This window comes from Hyperolius riggenbachi, chromosome 9 (assembly GCF_040937935.1).
Source record: "Hyperolius riggenbachi isolate aHypRig1 chromosome 9, aHypRig1.pri, whole genome shotgun sequence".
NCBI classification, from domain to species: domain Eukaryota; kingdom Metazoa; phylum Chordata; class Amphibia; order Anura; family Hyperoliidae; genus Hyperolius; species Hyperolius riggenbachi.
This window is the reverse complement of record NC_090654.1, coordinates 265,638,747-265,655,784: the sequence shown is the minus strand read 5'-3', so window position 1 is coordinate 265,655,784 and position 17,038 is coordinate 265,638,747.

Sequence of the window (17,038 nt, the reverse complement as noted above, 5' to 3'; positions counted from 1 at the left end):
GAAGTCATACTGTGCAGCCTCCATACATACAGAATAAGAGCAGGTACTGAGAATTACCCCCAGCCTACAGGACAAGAGAAGCCATACTGTGCAGCCTCCATACATACACAATAAGAGCAGGTACTGAGAATTACCCCCAGCCTACAGGACAAGAGAAGCCATACTGTGCAGCCTCCATACATAAAGAATAAGAGCAGATACTCAGAATTACACCCAGCAGACAGGACAAGAGAGGTCATACTGTGCAACCTCCATACATACAGAATAAGAGCAGATACTGGGAATTACATCCAGCATACAGGACAAGAGAAGCCATACTGTGCAGGCTCCATACATACAGAATAAGAGCAGGTACTGAGAATTACACCCGGCATACAGGACAAGAGAAGCCATACTGTGCAGCCTCCATACATACAGAATAAGAGCAGATACTGAGAATTACACCCGTCATACAGGACAAGGGAAGTCCTACTGTGCAGCCTCAGTTTGGGTGTGGCTCCTGTGAGAGCAGCTGCAGGCAGTGCTGTGCTGAGCTCTGCTAATGTCTGGAACAAGCCCAGGGCCTGGCTGCCCTGGGCGGGGACACTCCCCAGGAGAGTCCCAGGCTTCTGGGCCTAAGCATGGAGGAAATTTGCAGGCTTCTAAGCCTAAAAATGGAGGAGTGTGTGGAGGAGAGTCCCAGGCTTCTGGGTGTAATGGTGGAAGGAGATCCCATGGACTTCCAGCAGTGAACACAGAGCTGTGCGGAGGGAAGGCCATGGATGGCAGTAATGTTGGAGGAAGGAGTGCTGAGGATGGAGCAGCAGAGAATGTAAGTCTTGATGGAATTGTTTGTAATGTAAAGTCCAGTGTGGGGGATGTGAAGAGTAATCAGCAGAAGCAGCTGAGTGGGATGTCTGATGGAAGTACACAACATAGTGAGAAACTGAAGCCCAGTCCCCGGCGCACACAGCGGAGTGGTGCGGGCACGCGAATGACTCGTAATGTTTCCCAAAGTCAAGGGAAGTCTGTACCAGACAATCAGCAGCCGGCAGCCGGCAATCGGCCCCAATCTGGCCCGGCCAGGCAGACCAAGCCAAGTAGTGGCAGCAAAGAGCCCACCAGTCCTGCTGCTAGTAAGGATGAGTTTAAGCGCCCTGCAGACAAGCAGAAAGGAGTGAGGCGAGCACCTGAGTTGCATCTTGCAGACAAGATCCCCGCACTGGTGAAAAAGCTGGAAGCTCTGAGGAAAAGTAAACTTAAGTTACAGGCGAAAATAGATGCTGTCTATAAACTGAAAGTCGCCAATCCCAAGAACCAGATTATGTATGATAGCAAACTCCATACCCTCAGCCTGGAGCTGGCCACTGTAGTGCGAGAGATGGACAATGTCCTGGATGATTTGGGACCTGTGGCAGAGGTGTACAGGAACCGGGACCGCTTTGATGCGGACAAAGGAACTGAACTTTCCTCAGGATCAAATCCTGTAAAGCAAGAGCAAAAAATGTCATCTAGTGTGCAGAAATTTCAGCAAGAGAAAGGAGACTCTGCATCTGAGGAATCATTGCATCCTGTAGAGGGCAGCAGTGAGCAGCATCAGGATGAGAGTGTTGCACCTGCTTCATGTCCACCTTTAGAGGGCAGCAGAGAGGACAGTTCAGTCCAGCAGGCAATTACAGCAGAGGAGACTGTCCACAGCGATTCCCAGCATATGCCTGCTGATACCATAGATCAGCATATCATAACTGATAGTTGTGGAGGGGTTGTGAATAGTGAGAATGACATAAATAGCAATGCTGCTGGTATGGCTGAATCTGAGGTCGCTGAGAATGGGGAGATGGAGGTATCTGTGCAGAGTAGTCCCGAGGATTTCCCTCCTCTTGTGAGCCAGCCGCCACCAGCAGCAGCAGCAGGTGGGGATAGTGCTGGATCTGGCCATGTTCCTCCTCGGAATGCCTGGAGCCGTGGGGCTCCCACCTATACTGGTCAGGCTTTTAAGAGGAGAAATGTGGTTAGGTTCAGGAACAGAGGATCTAAAGAGGACTTACCAGACAGGAGATTTGTCATCAGAGAGTTGCTGTGTAACCAGATGGGTTTTGTTATATCAGATATAATTGCTGTAATTAACTTGCCTGATAGACAAGGTTATGATGTTAGCTTTAAGCTTATGGCTCACTTGGACAGGTTCTGGTCCAGTTATAGCAAGTTTCGGGAGGCAGAAGGCTGGAAGAACTTTAGTCTTGTTCCTATTTCCAAACCTGACACTGTAAGTGTAAACATCATTTTCTGGAACGAGTCTGTGCCCCCTCAGGATATTGTGGTCTGGCTCAGAAGACATTGTGAGATGGTTTCTGATCTGACCAAAAATAAAGACAGTGATGGGGTGTGGACTGGTGGTTGGAGGGTCTTAGTCAAGTTGCGGCAGTGTAATAATGTAACCCAACATTTACCAAACTCCTTCTTCATTGGAAGAGAGAGGGGAGTGTGTTTCTATGCAGCTCAGCCCCGTTTGTGTTACAAGTGTAATAGAGTGGGTCATGTGGCGAGCATTTGTACGGTCCTGAAGTGTAATCTGTGTGGTGAAATTGGCCATGTCAGCTCTACCTGCGACAAAGTAAAGTGCAATTTATGCGGCAGGTTTGGCCATTTTCACAGAGATTGCCCTGAGGCCCTGCATAATGTAGAGCAAGAAATTGCAGATGAGGATTTGGTGACTGCATCAGATCAGTTAGAGGAGGAAGCTTTATTGTCTGGGACAATTTTGATAAGAAAGGAAGTAGAGCCAGTGGCTCGAATTAACCCTACACAGGCAGCCGAAACCCAGCAGGCAGAGGAACAGCGGCCAGCTGCCCGCTCTTCGTCTGATCCTGTCTCGGCCTCTGTGGAGGGAGGCCCCAGTAGAAACAGAAAAAGAAATAAAAAGGATACATCTTCCCGGAAACCAGAAAGTGACTGGACCTTAGTGCAAAAACCAGCGAAAAAAACGAAAGTGCTGCAGAATACAGAGGTAGCTTTGAGCCCTAATAGGTATGAGGTGTTGTCGGAGTCGGATGCTGAGTCTTTTATAGATACTGTAGAGTTGGAACAGGAGTTAAAAAGAGTAGACAGAGAGTATGCTACTGAGTCAGAGGACGATCCGCCCAATAAGAAGCGGCTTCCTCCTGATTCTGTAGAGTCAGATATGGAAACAAGTAGTCAGCAAAATGACTCTGACTCAGATAAATGATGGGGAACCTTTTTCTGCTATTTTTTGCTATAATGGCAAGTTTTTCATTAAGTTTAGTCTCCAGTAATGTCAACAGCATAAAAAACAGAAGGACAAGACATGCAGTTTATGACCATCTCAGATACCTAGGTGCAGATGTGTATTTTCTACAAGAGACACGTTTGTCCTCTACAGGGTCTTTGCGTGAGGCAGAGAGAGAGTGGCAAGAAGGGCCTTCTTTTTGGTCTTTGGCTGTTGAACCTTATGCGGGGGTTGCTATTCTTTTTAATACCAGAGACGTAATAGTCCACAGATTGACAGAAGTATCTATGGGCAGATGTTTAATGCTAGAGGTTACAATACGGGGCAGGAGGCTCAGGATTATCAATATTTACGGCCCCCAAACCATATCAGAAAGAACCAGTTTATTTAATGAAGTTAAACAGTATCTATTTACTTCTATCCCAGTGGTTATGGCGGGAGATTTTAATGTTGCTCGGAGTACAAGTGACAGATCCTCAAGTAGAACAGTACGGGGAGATGCAAAGGTCCTCAACAATATTATTTCGCAGACTGGTCTCTGTGATGTTTTTGCTTATGGTGGAAGGAAACCAGGTCATACCTACTTCTCAGGTCAATGGAGTAGCAGGATAGATTTGGCTTTGGTGAGTTCTAAGGAAACATTAACAGACATAAAGGAAAAGTTGGTGCCTTATTCTGATCATGTAGCCCTTTGTTTTTGTGTGGGGGCTAGTAAGCGTCCAGACATGGGAAGGGGACTATGGAGATTAAATTCCAGCCTTTTGGAGGACCAAACTGTACAAGAAAGGGTACAGGTTCTCCTACAGCAGCAGATGGGAAGACATGATTTGTATGACTCGAGTGCAGATTGGTGGGAGGATGTCAAGAAGGACATCACTTCTCTTTTGAAAAAAGTGTCAATTCAAAAGGGGAAGAGTAGATATAACCAGTATCTTCAACTACGGGAAAAATTGGAGTCACTGTATTCAGGTGGGGTGGTGGCAGGGGAAGAAATTATCCAGCTAAAAAAAACGAAATAAAGCAGTATCAGTACAGTAGATACAATTCCTTGAAATTCGAGAGAGATTATGGAGTTCCAGGGACACCTGATCCCTTTGAGAACTGTAGGGAAAAGGTGGAAAAAAAGTTAATAACAGGTCTCATGGATTCTCATGGAGTCTTACAGGAATCACAAGCAGGTATTTTGGAGGTTGTACGGTCATACTATGCTGCTTTGTTTCAAGAAAAAAGCTTGGATAAAGAAAGGGTGACCCAATTCTTACAGGCTACTCCTGGTCCTGACACTAGAAATGTAGACTTTTCTTCCTTAACAGCAGACATCACGATAGAGGAAATTAAACAGGCAATTGACAAATTACGACTAAAGAAGGCACCAGGTCCTGACGGCCTTACTGCTGAATTTTATAAAAAATTTAAAGACCTCCTGGCACCTATTTTAGCAGAGGTTTTCAAAAGTTGTTTAGAAAGACATCTGATGCCACTCTCTATGAGGGTGTCATCATTGGTCTTGTTGTCAAAGGGCAAAGAACCTAGTGATGTTAAAAACTGGAGGCCTATTTGTCTCTTAAATGTTGACAGGAAAGTTCTTGCTAAAATTCTGTTTTCAAGGTTGGTATATCTTTCCCCGGCACTGGTGGTGGGTTGTCAGTTTGGTACAGTTATGGGACGGAACATCTCTGGAGCTGTTATCTCATTAAGGGAGATTTTTGAGAGATGTAAAGCTTTTGGGTATGGGAAATATGTTGTTAGTTTGGACCAGGCTAAAGCCTTTGACAGGGTAGACCATGATTATCTATGGGCAATTTTGTTAAAGTATGGCATTCCTGGGATTTTTGTTGATTGGTTAAAAACTTTATATGCAGAGGCTGAGAGCTTCCCTCTAATCAATGGATGGCAGGGCGACACTTTCAGGGTAGCGGCAGGGGTGAGGCAGGGTTGCCCCCTGAGTCCGCTTCTGTATGTTTTTGCCATTGATCCCTTTCTGAGATCTCTGCAGGAATGCGAATTTCAGGGGGTGCCGATTCCTGGTAGTCCTCCCCTGACTGTAGTCGCTTATGCTGATGATGTAACCGTGGTGGTATCCAGTTCTCGTGAAGCATGCATGTTGTCTGCAGCAATCGAAACTTACTCGGAAGCCTCAGGTTCTCTGATTAACCTTGAAAAGAGTGAAGCTCTCTGGTCTTTGCAAAGTGATCCAGACTTTGATCTGCCACAGTTCACAAAAGCCTCTACCCAAATGAAGATTTTAGGGGTTAAGTTTGGGCGGGAAGATAATGCTAGGTTAAATTGGGAGGAGAAATTGGAAGCCGGAAATGCAAAAGTTCAGCGATGGAAGAATTTCAAGCTGACCTATAGGGAACGGGTCACTATGTTAAAGACTTACCTGGTCCCCATCTTTCTTTATGTGTCGGTGGTCTTTCCTTTGCCAGAACCATTTTCTGCTAGGCTCTTTAGCTTATTTTTCCAGCTCTTGTGGGGGAACAGGTTAAATCCCATAAAAAGAGGGGTTACATACCTGCAGCGAAGGGAAGGTGGTTTGGGTATGTTAAATCCTGGAGTATTTTTTCACTCTTTGTTTCTGAAAGTCAATTTTGGGTGTTTGGACACAACAATTGGTTCTTTGTGGGTAAATAGTGTCAGGACTTGGATACAACCTGTTGCTGAATCCTGGTTACAGGGTAACACTCTGGGGAGGGGGAGATGGACTCAATATCACCTCCCACTGTATCTGTTATCGGGGCTGAAGTCTCTGAGGAAGTGGAGAATAGAGAAGCTATACCTGGAGAATACATTAAGGAAACTGTTATATTATAGGATTTGTAAGTCTTTTTTCTGTTCTCCACTTGCACTTAGAGACTGTGTCACATCTGCTCTGCAGGAGAGTTTGGGTTTTCTCAATGGACGAAGATTGCCTGCAAAATTCTTTGATGTAGCCTGGTTGTCCTTGCATGGGAAAATGTTTGTAAGGGGTAATGTAAAGTTCCTACTGTCTGACAGGAATTGTCCTTTGGGCTGTAATCAGGAAGAATCTATGGAGCACTTTATGGTAGATTGTTTGAGGAGCCGTCAGATTTGGGATGGAGTAGCAGCCAGGCTCAGGATTCAGAGGCTGAAGTCTTTGAGCTACTCAGACAGAGTGTATGGAGTCCCTCAAACAAGTCACAACATAGACAGAGAGACCCTGTATATCATTATTACTGTGGTGAAGTATTACCATTGGCATGCAAGGACAAGAGTAGCCATGCACAATGAACTATTTGTCCCTGGAAAGGTGATTGATTTAATCATTTTTGAGTTAAAATGGATCAAAAGTTTGGAGACTAGGAAATCCAGGAAAAATACTAAATTGTGGAATGATGTTTTTCTTTAAGAAAGTGATGTATATTTTGTACTTATAGAAATGTATTTTATTTTTATTTTTAGCCATAATTGAATAGGACTATGATCTAATTATGCTTTGTAAGTTTTCAGGGCATTGACAAAATGTAATTTTGTTGTTCTGTTATAGTATTATTTGTTCTGTTTTTACTCAATAAAAATTTCCATACATACAGAATAAGAGCAGATACTGAGAATTACACCCAGCATACAGGACAAGAGAAGCCATACTGTGCAGCCTCCATACATACAGAATAAGATCAGATACAGAGAATTACACCCAGCCTACAGGACAAGTGAAGTGATACTGTGCAGCCTTCATACATGCAGAATACGAGCAGATACTGAGAATTACACCCGGCATACAGGACAAGAGAAGTCATACTGTGCCGCCTCCATACATACAGAATAAGATCAGATACTGAGGATTACACCCAGCAGACAGGACAAGATAAGTCATACTGTGCAACCTCCATACATACAGAATAAAAGCAGATACTGACAATTACACCCAGTATATAGGACAAGAAAAATAATACTGTGCAGCCTCTATACATACAGAATAAAATCAGATACTGAGAATTACACCGTAGATACAGCACAAGAGAAGTCATACTGTGCAGCCTCCATACATACAGAATAAGAGCAGAGACTGAAAATTACACTGTACATGCGGGACAAGAAAAGTCATGCTGTGCAGTCTCCATATATACAGAATAAGAGCAGATACTGAGAATTACACCCGGCATACAGGACAAGAGAAGTCATACTGTGCAGTCTCCATATATACAGAATAAGAGCAGATACTGAGAATTACACCCGGCATACAGGACAAGAGAAGTCATACTGTGCAGTCTCCATATATACAGAATAAGAGCAGATACTGAGAATTACACCCGGCATACAGGACAAGAGAAGTCATACTGTGCAGTCTCCATATATACAGAATAAGAGCAGATACTGAGAATTACACCCGGCATACAGGACAAGAGAAGTCATACTGTGCAGCCTCCATACATACAGAATAAGAGCAGATACTGAGAATTACACCCAGCATACAGGACAAGAGAAGCCATATTGTGCAGCTCCCATACATACAGAATATGAGCAGATACTGAGAATTACACCCAGCCTACAGGACAAGTGAAGTGATACTGTGCAGCCTTCATACATGCAGGATACGAGCAGATACTGAGAATTACACCCGGCATACAGGACAAGAGAAGTCATACTGTGCAGCCTCCATACATACAGAATAAGATCAGATACTGAGGATTACACACAGCAGACAGGACAAGATAAGTCATACTGTGCAACCTCCATACATACAGAATAAAAGCAGATACTGACAATTACACCCAGTATATAGGACAAGAAAAATAATACTGTGCAGCCTCCATACATACAGAATAAAATCAGATACTGAGAATTACACCGTAGATACAGCACAAGAGAAGTCATACTGTGCAGCCTCCATACATACAGAATAAGAGCAGGTACTGAGAATTACACCCGGCATACAGGCCAAGAGAAGTCATACTGTGAAGCCTCCATACATACAGAATAAGAGTAGATACTGAGAATTACACCCTGCATACAGGACAAGAGAAGTCATACTGTGCAGCCTCCATACATACAGAATAAGAGCAGGTGCTGAGAATTACACCCGGCATACAGGACAAGAGAAGTCATACTGTGAAGCCCCCATACATACAGAATAAGAGCAGGTACTGAGAATTACACCCGGCCAGCCCCGTTTCTTGCCCCGTGCGGAGCGTGCCGCCGCCCGGGGCGCTGTTGGGAGGGGGGCGCTATAATGGAGGGGGGAGCCGGAGCCGCGGGGAGGGCAGCCCGACCTCTCCCTCCCTCTCCTCTCCCGGGCGCCCTCCGTGCTCCCCCCTCAGATGCAGAGTCCGTGAGCAGCAGGGAAGCGCTGTTTACAACTCACCGGCTGCCTGGCTCCAAGCGCTGCTCTCTCGCCGCTGGTCTCCTCTCTCTCTCTCTCTGTATACGTACTGATACACGCTGCTTCCTGTAGCCGGAAGCAGCGTGTATCAGTATGTATACAGAGAGAGGAGACCAGCGGCGAGAGAGCAGCGCTTGGAGCCAGGCAGCCGGTGAGTTGTAAACAGCGCTTCCCTGCTGCTCATGGACTCTGCATCTGAGGGGGGAGCACGGAGGGCGCCCGGGAGAGGAGAGGGAGGGAGAGGTCGGGCTGCCCTCCCTGCGGCTCCCCCCTCCATTATTGGGGGCATCTACCTATCTAACCTATTCTGGGGGCACCTACCTAATCTAACCTATGCTGGGGGGCAGCTGCTAATCTAACCTAAGCTGGGGGGCACCTACCTATCTAACCTACACTGGGGGGCACCTACCTAATCTAACCTACACTGGGGGGCAGCTACCTATTTAACCTATACTGGGGGCAGCTACCTAATCTAACCTACGCTGGGGGGCAGCTACCTATCTAACCTACACTGGGGGGCAGCTACCTATCTAACCTACACTGGGGGGCAGCTACCTAATATAACAAACACTGGGGGGGGGGCAACTACCTATCTAACCTACACTGGGGGGCAGCTACCTAATCTAACCTATACTGGGGGGCAGCTACCTATCTAACCTATACTGGGGGGCACCTACCTAACCTATACTGGGGGGCACCTACCTAACCTATACTGGGGGGGGGGCAGCTACCTTATCTAACCTATACTGGGGGGCAGCTACCTAATCTAACCTATTCTGGGGGGCACCTGTCTAATCTAGCCTATACTAGGGGGCACCTACCTAATCTAACCTATACTGAGAGGCACCTACCTATCTAACCCAAGGGGGGGGGGGGGCGCAATTTTTACACCCTCGCCCTGGGTGCATTGTAGCCTAGAAACTGCACTGCACCCGGCATACAGGACAAGAGAAGCCATACTGTGCAGCCTCCATACATACAAAATAAGATTAGATACAGAGAATTACACCCAGCCTACAGGACAAGAGAAGTGATACTGTGCAGCCTTCATACATACAGAATACGAGCAGATACTGAGAACTACACCCAGCATACAGGACAAGAGAAGTCATACTGTGCAGCCTCCATACATACAGAATAAGGGCAGGTACTGAGAATTACACCCAGCATACAAGACAAGAGAAGCCATACTGTGCAGCCTCCATACATACAGAATAAGAGCAGATACTGAGAATTACACCCAGCATGCAGGACAAGAGAAGTCATACTGTGTAGCCTCCATACATACAGAATAAGGGCAGGTACTGAGAATTACCCCCAGCCTACAGGACAAGAGAAGCCATACTGTGTAGCCTCCATACATACAGAATAAGAGCAGATACTGAGAATTACACCCAGCATACAGAACAAGAGAAGCCATACTGTGCAGCCTTCATACATACAGAATAAGATCAGGTACTGAGAATTACACCCAGCAGACAGGACAAGAGAAGTCATGCTGTGCAGCCTCCATACATACAGAGTAAGAGTAGATGCTGAGAACTGAAATGTAAGCTTCCTACAATTGTCTGACAGAAATTAACCTTTGAGTTGTAGCCAGGGAGAATCTATGGAGCACTTTTTGGTGGTCGTCAGATCTGGGATGGAGTAGAAGCCAGGCTCAGAATTCAGAGGCTAAAGTTTTTGAACTACTCAGAGTGTACGGTGTCCCTCCTCAAACAAATGACAACATAAAGAGGCCACGTATATTATTATTAACAGCCGTGAGATATTACCACTGGAACCAGAGGCGACCTTTGGGGGGGGAGCAGTGGGGCAATCGCCCCAGGCCCCGCGCATGAAGGGGGCCCCACACCATGCCAGCCGCTCACCTAAAAGCCCCACCTTTCAGTGCTGGTCGGCTCAGGCACTGACCCGGAGGCATGTCCTTGATTGCGCACCCGTGAGCGCTCTGCGCATGATGTCACTAATCATGAATGCAGCAGTGCTCAGTATGGCACACGAAGCTTTCAGCACACCCTGTTGCTCATGTCGGTTTCATTATTGCAGCCTCAGCATCGTGCGAATACTGCTCATCCGGCTGTGGACAAGCCCAGGAGCATGGTGGTAGGGTATATGGCTTACTCTTATGGCTCTAGGCCCCACATATGACACTTGTCCCAGGCCCCACGTACTCTAAGGCCACCTCTGACTGGAACGCAAGGACCAGAGTGGCTATGCACAACAAACTGTTTGTCCCAGGAAAGGTGATTTGATTATTTCTGAATTAAGGTGAATCAATAGTTTAGAGATCAAAAAATGTAGGAAAAATGCAAAATGATGGAATGATGATTTTCTTTTAAAGAGTGATGCATCATTTTGTGCTTCCAGAAGTACTTGCATTTTATTTAGCTTTTTCATTTATTTTAAAGCCTCAAATTGAGGAACTTTGATTTACATATGTGTTAAGATATGTGATGATTCATATGCCCTCATACCGCTTATCCACTGATCTAGAGTCATGTGACAATGTTGTCTGTTTGTTAACCAGGAACTGTTAAAGGATACGCCCAGGCAAATAGAAAAAGAAAATCCACTTATCTGGGGTTTCATCCAGCCCCTGGCAGCCGTCCTGTGCCCTCGCCGCAGCTCCGGTGGCTCCCGGTCTCCTCCTCTGCAGATGTCGACCCTGCCAGATCGAGTTCCGAGTCAGCTTCTTCTGCGCTTCACAGCGCAAGTCACGTGGTTGCTGTGACATCATCAGGACAGTACTGCACAGAAGAAGCCGACCTGGCGAGGTCGGCATCTGCAACGAAGGAGACCAGGAGCCACCAGAGCTGTGGCGAGGGCACCGGACAGCTTACAGGGGCTGGAGGAATCCCCAGGTAAGTGGATTTTTGTTTTTGTTTTTTGCCTGGATGTATCCTTTAAATAAAGTTTACTCAGGCTAAGTTCACAGTGGGACATTAAAGTCGCACATTAAAACAGCATTTAACGCAGAATAACTCACTGCAATGAAAAATCAATGCCCCGTTCACAGTGCACACGTTACGTTAGTGACTAACGCTGCACGTTAAGTAAAAGTACTGCATGCAGTGCGTTATACACGTTATTAGCTGCGTTGGACTGTTTGCACATGCTCAGTAATGACTTGGATGCATACTTTTCATTGCCTGTATTTTTTACTGTATCTGCTGTATGCGACGGTAACGCTGCGTTGCCACTTTTTGGGCGCGTTGCGTTGTAAGCTTGCGGTGCGACTTTAACGTGGCATCAAAACGCAACGGCCCACTGTGAATCTAGCCTCAGAGAGCAGAGAAAAAAAAAAGGAAAAAGACCAGTTTGTGTTCCTTAGAGAAACCAAAGCATGGTGTTTGGGTCGAGTTTATCGTCCATCAGAGATTTGCTGTAATAACTCACAAGATAAGATTAGAAAGCAGCATCAGGCCGGCTATCTCTTCTCTTAAATCAAAATGGCAACAGGTTAAAGAGAATCTGTATTGTTAAAATCGCACAAAAGTAAACATACCAGTGCGTTAGGGGACATCTCCTATTCCCCTCTGTCACAATTTCGCCGCTCCCCGCCGCATTAAAAGTAGTCAAAAACAGTTTTAAAAAGTTTGTTTATAAATAAACAAAATGGCCACCAAAACCGGAAGTAGGTTGATGTACAGTATGTCCACACATAGAAAATACATCCATACACAAGCAGGCTCTATACAGCCTTCCTTTTGAATCTCGAGATCATTTGTGTGTTTACCTTCTTTCCCCCTGCAGCTCTCATCCACTGAAGAGTGACATGCTGATTGTTTCTTCCTTTGGATAGCTCTGCCGGTGTCTGTAATTCCTCAGTATCTGACAGCTCATCCAGCTCCTTTCACAGCCTAACAGAGGACGATTTATCCAGCTTGTAAAAGGCAGCTCTCTTCTCTCACTGACAAGAGAGCAGAGAGGCTGCCTAATGTAAATAACACAGACTGGAGAGTGCATAGGGAGACGTGCATAACAGATCAACAACACTGAAGAGTTGGCAACCTTCCAGACACAGGGCGACAAATCCAACAGGGGAAAGATAAGTTGATTTATTACAGAGATGGGGATAGTAGAAAGTGCTGCAGTACGCCAGAGCACATTAGAATAGGTTTAGGAACTTGTAGGATAGTAGAAAAAAGGATGACATTTTTGTTACAGAGTCTCAGGGTCCAGGAGAGAAGGTACAAACCAATGGAACAGGCTGCTTTTCAGTGGAGATGAGAAGAATTATCTGTGGGAGCTGTGGGAGACAAAGAATTGAGCTGTGGGAGACAAAATTCCTAGGCCATCTGTGCTTGATGAATTTTAAAGGGACCATCTTACATGAACCTTCAGATAACACAGACCCAATTGAAGACAGAAATAAGAAGTAGGAGCAGGCCCGTTTCTACGGCCATGTGAACTGCGCGACCGCCCTGGGCACTGGGCAGAGCGGCAGGGATAGGCACAGCGGCAGAGGAGAGCGGGCATAAAGGAGTTACAACTCACCTTCCGCGATCCCCACACACACGCAGCCTGTTTCTTCTTCCTGTCCCCGGTGTCCGTCGCGTTAGTAACAGCAACCTCTGGGATGACGTAACCGCATGTAATCACAGGGGGCGCTGTTACCAATGCGAGGAGCGCCTGGAAGGAAGAAGATAGAGGCTGCGTGCGTGCAGGGATTGTGGAAAGTGAGTTGTAACTCCTTTTTGCCTGCTCTCCCCCATGGCATATGAGAGCGCCTACCTATCTAACCTATACTGGATGCACCTACCTAGCTAACCTATATTGGGGGCACCAACCTATTTACACCCTCGCCCTGGGTGCAATTTAGCCTAGAAACTGCCCTGAGTAGGAGGCTTATGCTGAACTTAATTAATTCCTGGCACCTACCTATCTATTATCTACTGTGGGGCACCTACCTAGCGAACCTATACTGGTGGCACCTACCTATTTTCACCCTTGTGCTGGGTGCAATAACTCATGAAAGAATAAAGTTGCGTTTAAACCAAGCACACCATTGTTTTTCTTGTGAAATTCCCAATACGTTTGATGTGTCACATGACCCTCTTCCTATTGAAAAAAACAAAAGTTGGATTCAAAATGGCCGACTTCAAAATGGCTGCCATGGTCACCACCCATCTTGAAAAGTTTTCCCCCTCACATATACTAATGTGCCACAAGCAGGAAGTTAATATCATTAACCATTCCCATTTTATTAAGGTGTATCCATATAAATGGCCCACCCTGTAGATACGGGAGCAATGTCACCTATCACAGACATTAAGAGATTTAAAAGACTCGACAACACATTTAACCCAGAGAAGCACTATATGGAGTTGGTGAATGGAAGACGAGACGCAGAAGTGTACATGATAGTCAGTAAGGGAAAACAAATGAGAACAATGCTACAGAATGCATTATATATGCCCACATATCCACAGGACATTTTCTCTGTTGAAGCGGCAACACAAAATGGCATATCTGTTTAATTCCGACAAGATAACAGTGTCTTGGTTCATAAGAATGGTACAACATTTAATATAGGAAATACAACAGACTTGAACACCTACAAGGGAAGTAACGACAGTTGTTGGGGTTGCTATGATATTCAAATATGGCATGAAATCCGTGGTCATTGTAATTATGATAATATCTTGAAAGTACAGAATCTAGTAGATGGAATGAAGATCAAAGGTAAGGCTGATAAGTCTAACCTGAATTGCAAGAATTCGCACTCAAGTGAAGATTTAACAGATTTAACAGGTCATTTAGAGCCAGTTGCAAAAGATGGATTTAGATAGATCATAGCATTCACAGATGATTATTCTGGTGCAGAGTTTGTGTACTTCATTAAAAACAAGAGTGACAAAGTGCTAGCCATGGAGAAATTTGAACCAGTGAAAATAGTCCAGACCGTGGACCAATGGGAAGCCCCAGTGGGAGGTTCAAATGTGCTTTGTCCGGTCTCTGTGTGAGAGAGAGTAATTACAGTTGTACATGCACTGTAATTACACAACGTGACTTGCGGTGAGAGATGGTGGGTGACTAGCGGCGGGAGGTAAATTGCTCTGGGGTGACGGAGGAACTACATGGGGGGCTTCAGAGATGTGTGGCGGCCTGACGAGGAGCTTTGGAGGTCTCCTTATTAAAAGAGAATGGAAAATGGTTGCGACGTTTGGCGGGTAAGTGCGCATGTAATGGGAGCGAGGCCGTGGTGCTGAAGGATAGCACCACAGGCTAAACCTCGCTCCCCATTTTCTGGAAAAAGGGAGCATTATTCAGGCTTTCGCCTGAGTAATCCTCCCTAATGATTGGCCATCGCACGAGTGAAAATGTCAACAGGATTTGCTGGTAATCCTTGTTCGATGGCAAGGGGATAAGTAGCTTGCATCTGCAAGCTACGGTATCACCTGCAATAATAGCATCAGGCCCAATGCCCCCTATGGGACCATCAAGAGAGTACGGTCAGACAATGGTACTGAATTTACATCAAACGATTTCCAGTCACCACTCAGAAAGAGGAGCATAAAACATGAGACTTCAGCACCTTACTCACCTCATCAAAATAGAACTATTGAAAGAAACTGGCGAACACTGATTGAAATGGCAAGATGTCTGCAGATAAGAGAGTAAAGTATCAAAAGAGTTATGGACATGTGCAGTAATAACAGCAGCTATGCATTAAAACCGCGTACGTACAAAAAGGGCGCCCGGACAAAAAGGGCGCGGGGTGTAAACTCTAAATAATAATTAATCATTAAAAGGGTTTATAAAAATAGTGTGCTATATTTCGTTTACAAATAATGTTTAACAAAATTATAAATCATTAAATAATGTTTATGAAATCGGAAATTGTGAAAACGTTAATCTTCCCTGTTTCAAAAGTTAAACTTATAATTACGTTTATTAAAAAAACAATAATATATGTTTAATTGTTATAATTGTATATTATTGTGAATAACCTTCATTTATGGTTTGTTCTTATAATAAAATCTGAAAATATTCTTTATAACGATGATATAAATATAACTACGTTCGTAATAAGTGTTGTAAAACATTAGTAATTATTACAAAAATTTTACTAAAACTATACCTAAGCCTACTCTTACACAGAACCCTCCCTGTACCTATCCCTAACCCCTAGACCCCCCTGTTGGTGCCTAAACCTAAGACCCCCCTGGTGGTGCCTAAGTAACCCTCCCTGTACCTACCCCTAACCCCTAGACCCCACTGTTGGTGCCTAAACCTAAGACCCCCCTGTTAGTGCCTAAACCTAAGACCCCCCTGTTGGTGCTTAAACCTAAGACCCCCCTGTTGGTGCCTAAACCTAAGACCCCCCTTTATTATGTGGATAATAATGTTTTACTAATTGTGGATGCAAAAAATATTTTGCAATTTACGTTACGTACTGCTCGCTTTATTTTGTGAATAATAATGTTTTACAAACAGTAAGGGATAAAACTTTGAATAATGTTTTAATTAGTTAAATAAGATAAATATGTTTAGTATTTTTATAAACGTTATTCGGCACGGGTGCATTTTATAAACGTAAATGACCACAAGCACACTTATAAATCACTAGCTGATTGCCCGGCGTTGCCCGGGTATGTATTTGGTTGGTGTTGGCTCCGCCCACTTTTCTAACCCTAACACACAATGACTCAATGACCTAGTTTGTGAGCTTTGCATTGTTTGGCATCAATAATTTGCATTGAAATGAAACAAATCTGATTGGCTATGTCTCCACCCTCTTTTCTGATTTTGAACCCCAGTCACCAAATGACCAACTGTAGCAGGTTTTAAGCTCGTGTCCTTAACAGTGCAAGAATGGCAGCAATTGAATATTCCCCTTGAAAAGCAATAAATAAATTTGGATTGGCTTTTGTAGGCTCCACCCTCTTTTATGAATATTAATCCCAGTCACCCAGTGACCAACTGTGCAAAGTTTGAGAACCCTGCCATTAACAGTGTAAGAATGGCTGTAGTTTCCCAGTGAAATTTCTATTTGTCTCCACCCACTGATGACCCAGCATTGCCTGGGTATGTATTTGGCTGGTGTTGGCTATGCCCACTTTTTGTAATAGTAACAGACACTTACTTAATTACTCAGTGACCAAATTTGTGAGCTTTGCAGTCTTTGGCATCAATAATTTGCATTGAAATGAACCACATCTGATGGGCTGTTTGTGTCTCCACCCCTTTTCTGCATTTGAACCCCAGTCACCCAATAAATAACTGTACCCAGTTTGGGGCTTGTGCCATTAACAGTACAAGAATGGCAGTAATGAAATACTTCCCTTGAAAATCAATAGATTAATTTTGATTGGCTTTTGTAGGCTCCATCCACTTTTATGAATAATAGCTGATGAATCGGCGTTGCCCGGGTATGTATTTGGCTGGTGTTAGCTCCGGCCACTTTTTCTAACCCTAACACACAAATACTCAATGACCAACTTTGTGAGCTTTGGGGTCTT